General features: G+C 43.4%; 1 long non-coding RNA gene across 1 annotated transcript; it reads left to right on the forward strand.

Moving 5' to 3' along the window:
- Nucleotides 1–806: 806 nt before the first annotated feature.
- On the forward strand, nt 807–1,647 carry LOC136725594 (uncharacterized). Its single transcript, XR_010807618.1, has 3 exons — nt 807–861; nt 1,180–1,239; nt 1,541–1,647. It is a non-coding gene; the product is annotated as an uncharacterized LOC136725594 (long non-coding RNA).
- The last annotated feature ends 13,353 nt before the right edge of the window (nt 1,648–15,000 follow it).

A 15,000-nucleotide genomic window follows, 5' to 3' on the forward strand; every position in this document is an offset into this window, starting at 1 on the left:
AGATCCGGCATCTGGCCATCAGTATAAGTATGAAGGTCTGGTCTTCAGCTCGACAGACTCGTACTGACCTTTCGATTTAAGCCTAAAGATCAACAATGTCCGGAAACAACATCAATGACTTCGATTTAAACGAGTTTTTAGGTAAGTCTTCAGATTATTTTCATTGACTCAGAGCGTGTTGTGTGCATGTATTGTAAATAAGGTTATAACATCTGTTTTAAGTTCTGTAAAATTATTTTTCAGCCAGTCAACAGGAGTTAATTCCCAACGCTGAGGATATCATCTGGAACAACGACGGTAAGATTTTTGTGTTTGCGCTCATGGGTTCTTATGTATGGGTGTGTGTGTGGTTTTGAAGCGGCTCATTAGAGTTATGAAAACGTTTTAATATATATTAATGCCGGTCTCTTTAATTACACAGAAACTATCGAAAGGCCTGTGATTAATGTCTCCGAGGATCAACCAAGAGAAGTGGTTGTCCCTAGACAGGCTGTCTGCCGACCGGGTAAGAACTAAACCCCTGTTTGTTTGTATAACGTTTCTGTAAGATGTTTGAGTCCAGTTTTGTTAATTTAAAAAAATTATCCTTTCTAACAGTATTAAGAAACGTGGTTCGAGACAACGAAAGGCCTTTCACATCGAGGTCTTGTTTCGTTTTACCTTCGAGAACCGTAACCTTTCAAGAATCTGAAAGGCCGTCAGCCCCTGTATCTGATAGCGGTGAGTATATATCTGCCGCTTGTAAGAGGTTAAAGCTTTTTATAAAGCGGGGTGGTTAAAGGTTAAACATGTCTCTTACCTCCACAGAAGTGCAAAAAGCTAAACCAGCTGAAAAACATAAGAAACGATTATTCTTTGGAGGTAAGTAAGATCTTTCAAACTTTAATGTTTTTAAAAGGGCTTTGTTTGCCCGTTGAGGGCTAATATTTAAGCGATGGGTGCCCATTTCCTGTAGGGTGGGGGGTTCTGGGAAAGATCTTTAGAAGTCCGGACAGGTCTAGGCTTGTTTCTGGGGCATGTGTTTAGAAATGACCGATTGTCCTACCGTCTGGTTAGGAAGTAAAGCTGTCCGAAAGGTTTTAGTAAGTTGTTTGGCTTATCTTCCGCAATTATACTTCTGTTTTAAAGTGGCTGTAGGAAAAGGCTTGAAGGTGTTCATTGTATTTAATATTTAAACAGATCGTGAAAACGTTTGTGAAACAGGAAGTCCCGGGATCAGGAAGCGTTTACACTTGGAAGGTTCGTTAAAAATGAAATGTGGTGTGTGTGTGTATAAAAAGTTTTATTAACAATATTACAGTTTTTAAAGAAACATTTAAGAAACCGTTTATTTACAGAGGCTTCTCTGTTTTACATTTATTATCAAGTCCTAATAAATATATTGTCTGTAAATAATAAGGCGTTGTAGTGAATGTCTAAGCCTATTTTCAAAGGTCTAAAAAAGCTAAAGGTTTTGAAGGTCCTGGATATGTTGTTTTAAATTTGATTTCTGTCGCCGTTTAAAGATGTAAATGTAATGTATATTTTTATTCTTCCCAAGACTCTTGGGATAGTCATTCTGTGGATGAGCTATTGAGGACAATTACCCCGTCTAAGTGGGATCAAACATCTTCCCCGGAGAGATCACCGAGAGGATCCCCCACGGTGGTCTTGGAGACACCCCAACATCTACTCAGGCCACAGACTTCTGGGGGTAATTCAACAACCCAGATTCAGCCCGACGCATTGTCGGTCGGAACAAATACAGGCAACCAACAACCTCAGGGGTCGCCGTCAGTCAGGGTTGACACACCACCCAACGACGGACAGGTTTCAACATCGTCCCCCCATCCCCGTTTCTTGGCTACAGAAACGCTGAACAGTACACCGCGATTGGCCAGGGTGTCACCGCAAAGGCCTTCTTGGTCTCCGTCCGTGAGTATACGCTCGCTCCCTGCCTCCTTCGACCGAGATTTACCGGAGCGACCATCCTTTGAAGCTGTGCCAGGACACCATCCCCCGGAGCTACTTCCTGAAGGTCGGCATGAGTTGCTACGTACTTTGTTACAAAATCAAAGACTTGTGTTAGTGGGGCAAAACCTTGTGATAGAGAGCCAAAACACCCTTATTAATACCCTTACTAATGAATTGTACCGTATTTAATGTTTTAATAGATACAAAACGCCTTACTATTGTGGGTTGTTGGAAAAATAAGAAATAAATAAAAAAATGTCCGGACTTGGTAAAAGAACTCACAAACTAAAGGATTATGATCAAGTTAGGGCCCCAAAAAGACCTTCCCGAGAGAACATCCCCGGCCCTGTTGTGAACTCCTCTGATGTCCCAATGAACCAGGAACTATTACAAATGATAAATGATTTAAATAACCCCCAATCACCCCCGATAGAATGTGAATTAACAGACTTACCGGTGAACCCCGACCTGTTACAGATGGTCAATGATCTAAATAACCACCTCCCAACGGTAGCGCTTATAGAGGTTCAACCCCTAGTTCACCCTGATTTGTTTGAAATGGTGGAGGCTTTGGAGACGCTACCCCGACCAAATTCTGCCCCTATTATAAATGATTTGAGACAATTAGAACACAGTACGGCGGCAGAAGCAGCCGTCACTATAGAGGAGGGTCTTGACATTAACCGGTTGGATATCTTTGAAGGACTTTTACAGGCTTTAAATGAGCCTCCTCAAAAAGGGGGTTTTGTAGATGTCAGCAGTGGGGGTGTTCGGAATGTGGAGGGTTCTGAGACTGATAAGGTTGTGGAGGACATGCTCTGTGAGAATGTAGGGGTTGAAGGCTTTGTTCAAAATGATGATGTGGCCAAGAGTACCAGTGCTCCCGTGATTATAGATAGACCGGCCTATAACAATTTTGAAATGATTCAACGTTTTAATTTTGCAGAACTTTTAAATTGTGACAATTATGCAGAAATATTTGTCAACATACACGAGGCCTTGCAAAACATGCTTGAACAGGTTGCTGAAAGGGTCAGACCTCGAGATGTTGTACAGTTAGAACTCAGAGGGGATGATTTGTTTAGCAACCTATCTGTAATGATGAGTGGAGATAATTTAGATGTTGATGAATTTCTGGCTAAAATCGAAGCGTTATTGCAAAGTAACGCATCCATCTTAGCTGATGAAAGTCTGTCTCTGGTAATGAATGTGGTTCGTAACCCTGAGGGTGGGGCACTTAGAAGACTGTCGAAATGCTTGAAGAACGACATAATTAGGAACAAGCTCAGGCAATTAGTGGTGAGTTCCAATGGGGACAATAAGCTCTGTTTTGCTTACAGTTTAATAAAACTACTCACCCCCGACATGCCTGAACCCCAAGCTATGCAAGAGGCTTTAATGCTTCATCAGAGGGCCGGCTTAAACTCTCAACAGATGGTTGCCTTTTCAGACATTACCATGTTTGAGGAGTTGTTGTCTTTAAAAATTGTTGTGTGGTACCGTTGTGAGGTAAAGGAAGTATTTGTGAAATTTCAGACACATCCTGAAACCCATACACAGACACTGTTTCTCTTCCTAAGTGATAGTCATTACTTTGGAATAAAGAGTTTGACGGCTTTTTTGGGTTGTTCGTATGTTTGTCATTGGTGTTATAAGGCCTTCAATGATAAGCTTAAGCACCGCTGTGACGGTTACTGTAACGTCTGTTTCAATCCGCAATGTCGTAAGGGTTTGGCCCCTACCATCCGATGTAAAGATTGCTTAAGGATTTGTCTCTCCGCGTTCTGTTTTTCCGAACATAAGGTACAGAGGGCCGCTGCTGAGGGGGTTAAAAAACGGAGTTATTGTGATCAAACTAAATATTGCCCGCAGTGTTGCCTCCAGTACCGTTTTCATGAGGTTAAACCACACAAATGTCTGGAGCCGAGATGTAGGATCTGTAATGCTGATTTAACCCCGGGGTCTGAACACCAGTGCTTTATTCAGCCGGTTAAAAAGGAGCCGCCGCACAACCGGTATGTCTTTTTTGATTTTGAATGCCGGCAAGAAAACGGGGTCCATGTTGCTAATTATATACACTGTATTGACATGTTGGATTGTGAGTGGTCAGCTAGCGGTGAGAGTTGTGTCAGGGATTTCTTTACGCGGTATCGCGGTCCAAAATACCTCAATTACACATTTATTGCCCACAATGCTAAGGGTTATGATTCTTACATTTTGATGAAGTATCTGGTGGAAAATGGGGTGACCCCAAAAATAATAGCTCAGGGTAGCAAGATCATGTGTTTCACCGACGAAGCTTTCAACCAACGTTACATAGACTCGTTAAATTTCCTCCCCATGAAATTGAGCGCTTTGCCTAAAGCTCTGGGTTTTGAGGCTCAGAAGAAAGGTTGGTTCTGCCATTTTTTTAATACTAAGGACACTCAAAATTATCGAGGGTCCTACCCGCCCGCCTCTTATTATGGGGTTGATACTATGATGTCTCATGAGAGGGAGGAATTCTTTAAATGGTACAATACGGTTAAGGGAGGTGTTTTTGATTTCCGAGAAGAGATGGCCGCTTATTGTAAAAATGATGTGGTGATCCTTAAAGAAGCCTGTTTGCGTTTCCGCGCCGAGGTTATCAACACATCGGGTCTCGACCCTTTGCAAAGTGTGACCATAGCGTCTCTCTCTGTATGAAAATGTATCGATCCAATTTCTTGCAGAAAAACACTATAGCGGTCACCACTTCTGACAACTATCGTGCTAGACAAAAGAACTTTTCGACTGTCTCCATACAGTGGCTGGAATATCTGAGTGCCCGGGATAACATCTTCATCAGACATGCTTTAAATCAAGGGGAAGTCAAAATGGGGCCTTACTACATAGACGGTTTTAGCGACGTGTCCGGGCGGCGTACCGCTTATGAGTTTGCTGGTTGTATTTACCATGGCTGTCCTCAGTGCTTCGACCCAAACACCTTTAACCCCGTAACACAAAAACTCTGCGGTGATATGTACTATGATTTCCAGGAACGAATTGAAACTTTAAAAAACACCTATGGTTTGAATGTGCTGGTGATTTGGGAACACACGTGGACGACCCTGAAGCAACAGGATGTGGGGGTACAACGGTTTATGGAAACCTTGGACTTTCCTGAACGTCTAGAGCCCAGGGATGCGTTATTTGGGGGTCGTACCAATGCCCTCTGTTTACATTATGAGATAAAGGAGGGTGAGAGAGTAGATTACTATGATTTCACCAGTCTGTACCCTTATGTCAACAAGACCAAAATGTACCCGGTGGGGCATCCAACCATTGTTTATCGTGACTTTCTCGAAATCGGACAGTACTTTGGTTTGATCAAAGTCACCATGTACCCTCCTCGCGAGCTGTTCTTACCCGTGTTGCCTTACAGGTGTTCGGGAAAATTGATGTTCCCTCTGTGTAGAACGTGTGTGGAAACTGAAAATCAAAATACCTCTTGTCTGCACAGTGATGACGAGAGAGCGCTGACGGGTGTCTGGTGTAGCATTGAGCTTGACAAGGCGGTGGAGAAAGGTTACAGAGTCGGTAAGGTGTATGAGGTTTGGCATTTTTCTGAAAAATCTGATACTCTTTTTGCTGAGTACATTATGACCCATCTGAAAGGGAAACAGGAGGCATCGGGCTATCCCTCATGGTGTGTTGACTCCGTGGCCAAAGAGCGGTACGTTCAGCAATATTTTGAAAAGGAAGGGATCCGTCTAGAGCCGGGGAACATAACTGTAAACCCCGCCAAGAGACAAATGTCCAAACTGATTTTAAACAGTCTGTGGGGTAAGTTTGGGGAAAGAAATAACCGTCTAAACACAACCTTGATTAAAACCCCTGAACAGTTTATAGAATTTATGTTTTCCAAACAACATGCAGTATCACACTTTCAATTCTTAAATGACCATGTGGCACAGGTCCAGTGGAGGGCCCCTAAAGATTTCCCCACCAAACAGGGAAACGTTAATGTTTTCATAGCGGTTTTTACCACGGCTTACGCCCGGCTTGAACTGTACAACTTAATGGATCAGCTGCAGGAACGCACGCTCTATCATGATACTGACTCTGTAATCTTTGTCACCAGGCCAGGGGATTGGGTCCCTCCCCTCGGGGACTACCTTGGGGAGTTAACGAGCGAGCTAGATCCTCAGGACCACATAGTGGAGTTTGTTTCAGGGGGTCCTAAGACTTACGCATACAGAACGGCTGCGGGTAAGACCTGTATGAAAGTTAAGGGTTTCACTCTGAACCATTGTAACAACAAGCTCATTAACATCAAGTCTCTGACGACCCTGGTACAAAGTTTTGTAACCGAGAAAGACGCGCCTCCTCGCGAGATTATTACAGCCGGAAATCAGATCTATCGCAATAAAAAGGGGTACACATTGGAAAATAGATCACTAAACAAACGGTTCAGGGTGGTGTACAATAAAAGAGTGTTGAAGACTGATTATACCACTCTGCCTTATGGATATTAGCAGTGGTTTTGATAACCGACTTCAACACCCTTTCTCCTGTATTATAGCCGGTCCCTCCAATTCGGGTAAGAGCTATCTTATAAAGAACATCATAGAAGATGTGGACGCAACCGTGTCCCAAGCTCTTGACAACATAGTGTGGTGTTACTCTTGCTGGCAACCTCTCTACGATGATTTGGCATCAAAAAAAAATAATCTGAAATTTGTGCAAGGTCTCCCCGCCTCGTTGTGTGACGATGACCTGTTCCCGCCCGGACAAACTAATCTAGTGATCCTTGATGACCTGATGGAGCAGGCCGGTGACAACAATGAAGTGGAAAAAGCTTTCACAAAGTACACTCATCATAGGAATTTAAGTATTATTTATTTAGTTCAAAATCTATTTTTTCAAGGTAAAAAAAGCCGCACTATTAATTTAAATGCCAATTATATAATTCTTTTTAAAAACCCCAGAGATAAACTACAGGTCACCGTCTTGGCTCGTCAAATGTACCCTAACCAGACCAAGTTCTTTTTGGAGGCATTTGAGGATGCCACCAAAAAACCCTACGGGTACTTGATTGTGGACTTAAAAGCACAAACCCCAGAAGACTTTCGCCTCAGAACAGGTTTGTGCCCGCCCGATTGGCCGGCAGTGTATGTGCTAAAGAAAAGGAAATAAATAAGAATGTCTGTTCGGATTAAAAGAAATCTGCCGCTTTTGCAAATGTTATTTGAGGGGAGCCCGCGCCATAGGAAAGCTGTGCTGGCAGGGGCCCCCTCGGATTTGATCGAGACCCTGTGTGAAATAGCTTTTAACATCTTACGCGGTAATATACCCCTAACCCCTTCTCAACATTCTAAACTCAAAAAACAAAAAGCGGTTATCAAGATCATCGCTAATAAGAAGTATTCTATTAATAGAAAAAGAAAGAAGATTAATCAAACCGGAGGTTTTATAGGACCGCTGTTGAGCATAGCCGTGCCTTTCCTAACCAGTCTTCTAGCTTCCAGAGTGGGTTAATAATGGAATATGCTCAGAAAATGTTTTTGATCCCTCAGGAGCAGCTTGAGAAACTGAGAAAAAATGTTGTCGGGCCAGAGCCCATTAGACAAACGGCCGAAAACAACCTGGACTCTGAAATGAAAGCTATACTGGCCAGGGCCGATTTAAATCAGTATTCCAAAGCCCAGATGTATAGCAACACGTTACAGCGCTACCTCCGTCTGGTTAGACAGGGTGAAAAAGATCAAAACATTTTAACTTTAACCATGGCCTCTCAAGAAAATGGTTCTGGGGCTGATGCGGGGGGTACGGTTGATAAAGATGTTGCGGTGCCCGAACCTGTTGAGAGTTCAGAGGGAGATGTTGTAACGGATGTTTTGAGAAACATGCCGGCCAGAAGCAAAAGACATGCAGAATATATTCTGCACAAAATGGTTCAGAAACCGCGGGTAACGACTTGGAATGAACAGGGTGAATTTGTTTTTAAAGGACAACTGATCAAAGGTTCACACATGTTTGATTTGTTGAAGAGTGTCACTAGCACTAATAAGGTACCCGATAGTCACCGACCTGTAGGCTGGAATGCTTTCCTACAGGCGATGGCCTGTCTGAACATGCCCCAATCAACAGTCCCTAACCAGGAAACGCGACAAAAAATCCGTCTGTGTAAAGAGGTGGCGACTGATCTGACGCCGATATCTCATTACTCTGACCGTGCTGAGCAACCATCCTCAGGATCTATCCATCGTTGGGAAGCTTATTAATCTCATGTTTTTATTTGTCTCCCCTGTAAATAAGGAACCGACAAACAATTTTTTTTATTTTTTATTTTTATTTTCAAATGTTGTACATTTATTTATAACATAACCCTGCTTTGTATAAGATTTGTGTTGAATAAAAACAAAACTAATGATTCAAAGGCTGTTTTCATTATTTTTTCACTTTAGCACGCATGACATCTTTTAAAATCCTCACAAGAACACCCCATCTGTATACATGGCTGGCTAGGGTCGTAAGTAATTGTGTTATAAGGGGGGGTCCACAGTGTCCTGACAAACTCTGCCACTTTTTTATCATTTTGGCCTAAATCCTCACTGTACAAGGACATAATATCGGGGTATGACCTTCCTTTAGATCTATGATATAAGAAAAACACACAGTGTTGACCACAAGTGAAGGTCTGAAGACTTTGTACTTGACGACCGCTGTAAATGGTTTCTTGACAGTTGTTGAGCAGAAAGTTATTGATCTTCCGAGGGAAAGGTCTGAAATCCGGGGGGTTTCCATAGGAATCAAAAAATTCCCCACGGCGGTCCTCCCTTAGATAAATAGCCAGCCAATGTTCTCCGGGCATATTTTTAGGGTGTGTGTTGATTATGTACATTGCAGGTAAATTCTTGATCTTAAATTTAGGCAGCTGGTCGCAGGCGTAGACTCCTTGAAACACTTTCCGTGAGCCGGCCAGGGCATTCATGATGTGGTTGAGCTCTCTGGTGTTCATTTTAATAATAATCATACAGAACGTTTCTCCTCTGATTCACCTCAATAATGTTGTCAAACACAGCATACACGACCATATTTACAGTGCGTGGTAGAGGCTGCTTGAAACGCATCTCCAAACGCATATTGCCCGTCTTCATCAGTGAAAAATGTTGTCCACACTCTTCGTCAGGGGTCAGGTTGAAACCGTACAGGGGGTAACCGCTGCAGTATTCCCGGCGATCGATCAGCAGAGGTTGATCCTTGAGATGGCGACCCGTAGCCAGTACTAGACTGTAATATTCACGAACCGCGTTGCCGTTTTCAAAGTCAGGTTGAAAAGGTCTGGATGGAACCTGCACACCATCGACGTACAGTGCTATAAATTCCGCGTTATAATGTTTAAAGTTAAAGGGGTTCTTGTTGTAAACCCCGGTAAATGCATCATTATCCACGAGACCTATAATAACCTGTTTTGGGAGCTGTCCTAGAAACAGATTTTCCTGGTTCATCACCCGTGTCCCTGCGGGGATACTGTGGACTTTCATATAGACTCTTTCGATCGGGTACTTGGCGTTTGCCGTCATTAAAGCCTGCGCATGTCCTAGTTTAACCGCCGGGGAGACGGATACTTTTTTCACAAACAGCGAGGCCGATAATATGGTCAGTTTATATTTTTCAGTATCAGGGGTCATCAGACAAAAAGCACTTTTACTACGGATCATTTTAATTTTAATGTCTACCCCGTTGAGCATGAGTTTTTCTTGGAAAAATATGTCTGCATGGATATGTCCCATTAGCTCAAAGGTCCTCCCTTCTGTTGAAAAGGCCGTTCTTTTTTGCAAACCCTTATTGAGTCCCTCTGGATCCTGGTCGTCCATAGCTTCCGGGGTGTCTTTGAAGAAAAGGCCGGGGCTGAACTGTTTGCTTAGGGTCTCCTCACTATAATTAAGGATACACTCCATCATGGCCCTATAGGGGTAAGTATTGCTGCTTTGACTAATGAGCCGATCTCCCAGGGTCACATCCACCTGTGAAAACATGGTGGCCACCGGGTAATTGATGACCCCAGCGTTGGCCGTCTTCTCGATTGCATCGCCATCCTCATCAGTCACTTTACAGTTCATTAAAATAAATGTGTTATTCAAATCAATATAATCCTCGCCATTGCCAGCTATAAAAAACTCCAGAGGGGCCGTATCTGAAATTGCGGAAAGAGGGGGTATCTCTACATATATGCTCTTATCTATACTCGTTTGAGTGTATGGAACTGTAAACAGATCCAGTTCTGATTTGACGCATTCTTCCGATAGACTGTGGACAAAAGACATTTTTAAAAGATGTATCCTGAGGCTCTATTTGTCTTTCTTTGAGACTTTCTTTTTGCAGGTTTTTTCTTGTGCTGCTTCCTTCTCCGAGTGTTTCCACGATATGTTGGAGAATGAGAGATTCTTCGTTTTTTGTTAGCCACGGATCTTCGTCGCCCTGGTGGACACATACTGTTTCTTCTTTTACCCCCCCTCCTCGCCATTACCATGAGACCCGAACCCTCCTGCTGCTCATGGCTAGCTGCCCGGTTCATAACATTGGTGAACACGTCACTAACAATATTTTTAGCCGCTGATTTCAAGTGGGGTCTGGCTATAGCAAAGCCTCTCTTAAGCAGGGGTACGGCCATTCTAAAGAGACCACGAAAGAGTCCTCCTAGACCGGCTCCATACATTGTGGGGGCTCCTACAAAACCGGGCAAGCCGTTCCCGGCTTGCATCTTGTAATAATCCACATAGGCGCTAGGATCTACATAACCCCTCGAGGTAGCCATTTTAATAATGTACACACTGTTTCAGGGGTCGAAAATGTAGTTTGACAATAACTTTACCGAAGCGGAAGGGTACGTTGATATTCTGATCCGATTTTACTTCGATCATGATGTTGTCAAAGTGGGTCTTTGAGACTGGTACGTAGTGTGGCTTGTCATAAGTAATTGTGACCATGTCATTGCTTTTACCTTTAATAAGTACATTTCTCAAAAGGGGGACATAGCTATCCCCGACCCTCTGGTGTGTTATGATATCCGTATACACATAAAGAGTGTAAAAGCCGCCCCTGATGTCAGCCTGGAAGGGTGCCACCACTTCTGAGAACCTGCTCTCTGTGTCAGAATAGAACCCTAATATACGCCCCAGTTGTCCGTTGGTTTGAATGCTAATACAAGGTTTTGACACCTTGTACACTCTGTTTTTAATAGGGTTGTAATATAGCTTGATGTTGGGGGTGCCTTCTGAGAACTGTTTATGCATCTCATCTAATATTGTATCCACATTGTCATAATAACCTCCTTGTATCGTGAATGTCCATTGACTCTTTTTAACATCATCAAAAATGGCGAAGGTGGCATCCTTATCTTGTAAAACAGCCCAAGTGTAAGGATACTGTATTTCCGCCAACCCCACTTCCCACGAACCCCTTAGATCTATAGATTTTCCAAATTGTACCGTGTAACTGGATATTTCATTTTTAGGGTATATATCGAGAGAGGCGTTACTGGGTAGAGTCACGTAGAAGCCTCCTGATTCCATCTTGAGTATCGAAAGTAATGCCCCCACCACACCCGCGGGCATGTAGTTATAAGGCTTGAATATCACAAACCTGTTGTTACGGGACCCAACTATTGAACTTTTCAGGCCATCCAAGCCATTTCACCAACACATATTTTTTCCGGTTCTGGGTTTTCTCAGCTAATATCTTTTCAACTCTGTATACAATGTCTTTACCCACAATAATTTTTTGTAACTCGGCTTCGTAAAACGTTCCTTCTATAGCCTCCCCGTCATAGTCTTTTAACCGGTACACGGGGGGGTCTCTAGCCACCTGTTCGGTAACTGTAAAATATTCGTCAGAAAATGTTTGTTCATAACCTTTGGCAAAAGTACTCCTTAGCTTTGAAACGCGAACCACATCGCCGATGTTGAACTTATAAGTAGTTTTCCCCTTCTTAATAAATGGGCCGTATAATTTTTTATAGACCTTAAAAGAATTACTTTGATCAACATCTATAGGCTTCATTTTAATACCTGGCGTGATACCCTTGGTTGTAAGCATCGATAAAATCCTGAACTTTATCAAAATACTTGAACGTGTTGAGCGCTGTAAAATATCTCCACATTTTGGTCTTTATGGTGCGGTTAAACCTCTCCACCACCGATGCCTTAAGCTCATTACCGGTGGTGAAATGATGTATTTTGTGTCTCTTCAGTAGATTCTGAAATTCTCTGTTGAGAAACTCTTTTCCTTTATCAGTCTGCAGTTTTTTAGGACATCGTCCCTGGGACAATATATCCTCAAAGGCCCTTGTCACCGCCCGACCTGTTTTATTATGTAGAATGCGAGCCCAGGCATATTTTGATAACACATCGATACACATCAACATAAATTTGTGACCATTGTTATGTTTTGATAAATTTGACATATCGACTAGATCCATTTGCCATTGTGAGTCTATGTCAGTTGCATATACGCGGTTTCTTTTAAAGTTAATCCTGAGAGGTTTATGTAAGGTATAGGCGTCTTGTTCCCGTAACCATTCTGAAACAACCACATCATTAACCTTCACACCGGCATCAGCGAGTCCTCTTTGAAAACCCTTCTTACCCGCCAAACCCCCAATCTTGGCTGGGTTGTAGTATAGTTCATGCATTTGGGGAGCTTGCCGAGTCATTCTGCCAAATAAACACACAGACCCACACTATGCGCCAAAGTTTTTATACAAGGTTTTTTATTCAACTTCAGGAGAGCAGATACCCCTTTTTAGACATTTGAGAAAAGTATAACATACACAACAATTTTTTCTATGGTCCAGACAAAAAGAAATCAGATGATTGGTTACTTGATCTATATCAACAAATACCTGTTTCTTTATCTTGTAGGCACACACCTCAGTTACATATGTAAATAAAACAACAATATGACTATTTTAAAAGTAAACAGAGGGGTATTAAACATGCTCAGTAAAAGGTCATACAGATGTTGATGAAATGGCCTAATATCATTCTTGGCCCCCTTGAGCGCTTCATCCCAGTGTTCGTACCCCCCGGTCTTTGTTACAGCAACCATTAACTTTTCCAGGTTTGAAAGTTGATCCTCATCGATGGTTAAATCTGTAGAGAAAAGGCTCGCATTGGCTACTTTTCTGTCAAGCACATGGTGTAATAGCACTCTCAGGTTAGCTGCAGAGTGTTGATGACAGAACCAGTTGCAGCAGCAGTCCAGAACATTCCCCATGTTCAAAGTCCCTTAGTTCAGGTCAGAGTCTGAATCAGTGGCGTAGATGTCGAATTCTTCGTCGCTGCCCCCAGCTTTAACTTCTTTACGGAAGAAATAAGCTTTTAGCTTGCCAGCGGTTTTTCTACTTGGCTCATCCAGGTCATTGAGCAGCTGCCCAAGTTTCTCTATTATAAACGGCTCCTTTTTCAGCTCCAGCAAAATCTCATCTATGATTTTCTGGACTTGTCCCGCAGTGACATGTATGTGGGAGTAAGACAGAGCCTTGATTAGTGCCGGTTTCAGCCACGGTTTGTTCAGTCTTCTGTAAAACACGTTGAAATAGAACAGGAAATAGTAACGGTCTGGTTCAAACAAACAACTGTGTCTCAACTGACTGGGGTGATTCACTTCACACCCCCGACAGACTTCTTTCAGAGCTCGGTCGATGAGAGCACTCAGAATATACACCAGGGTGCTTTTAACCACTCTGCTTACTTGGCCACATACCCCGGGCATAAATCCTGCATCTTCATCACGCCCCCGAGACAGTCCGATGCTCATTGGGTCGCCTGGTGGTTTGTGGGGTGTTTCTACATCCATTGGACTGACCCCCTCCTGAGACGCACAGACGGTAGACAGTTCGGCAAAATCGAGGCCCTCCATGAGCTCCAGAGGCTGGGGATCCACGAGACTCATTTGGACATCCATCGCCCCGCATGTTGTTTCGTCCTGAGGGACCGGGGTCTGAGGTCTTGGAGGGTAACCGCAGTCAGAGGGTTCCGGAGTGTATACAAAATCTGGGGAATAGAACCAGGGTTGATCCCGGGTTTGAAGAGGCCTGTAGAGCCTGTCGACGTCCGCAGCTTTGGGGTAAGACATTCTCTTTAATTTTAAACCATGAATGAATTGTTGCGCCTTTTATCCTATCTCTTCACTACGTCACGACACACCGCCCTCTTAGAAGAGAGTAGACCCTGAGCCGTCAGACCCCCCTCCAACCCCCCACAGGTCGTCTGTTTTATCATCGTCGTCGTCATTCAAGGGGGATATACACTCACCTAAAGGATTATTAGGAACACCTGTTCAATTTCTCATTAATGCAATTATCTAACCAACCAATCACATGGCAGTTGCTTCAATGCATTTAGGGGTGTGGTCCTGGTCAAGACAATCTCCTGAACTCCAAACTGAATGTCTGAATGGGAAAGAAAGGTGATTTAAGCAATTTTGAGCGTGGCATGGTTGTTGGTGCCAGACGGGCCGGTCTGAGTATTTCACAATCTGCTCAGTTACTGGGATTTTCACGCACAACCATTTCTAGGGTTTACAAAGAATGGTGTGAAAAGGGAAAAACATCCAGTATGCGGCAGTCCTGTGGGCGAAAATGCCATGCTGATGCTAGAGGTCAGAGGAGAATGGGCCGACTGATTCAAGCTGATAGAAGAGCAACTTTGACTGAAATAACCACTCGTTACAACCGAGGTATGCAGCAAAGCATTTGTGAAGCCACAACACGTACAACCTTGAGGCGGATGGGCTACAACAGCAGAAGACCCCACTGGGTACCACTCATCTCCACTACAAATAGGAAAAAGAGGCTACAATTTGCACAAGCTCGCCAAAATTGGACAGTTGAAGACTGGAAAAATGTTGCCTGGTCTGATGAGTCTCGATTTCTGTTGAGACATTCAGATGGTAGAGTCAGAATTTGGCGTAAACAGAATGAGAACATGGATCCATCATGCCTTGTTACCACTGTGCAGGCTGGTGGTGGTGGTGTAATGGTGTGGGGGATGTTTTCTTGGCACACTTTAGGCCCCTTAG

This window comes from Amia ocellicauda, unplaced genomic scaffold (genome assembly GCF_036373705.1).
Source record: "Amia ocellicauda isolate fAmiCal2 unplaced genomic scaffold, fAmiCal2.hap1 HAP1_SCAFFOLD_215, whole genome shotgun sequence".
NCBI lineage: Eukaryota > Metazoa > Chordata > Actinopteri > Amiiformes > Amiidae > Amia > Amia ocellicauda.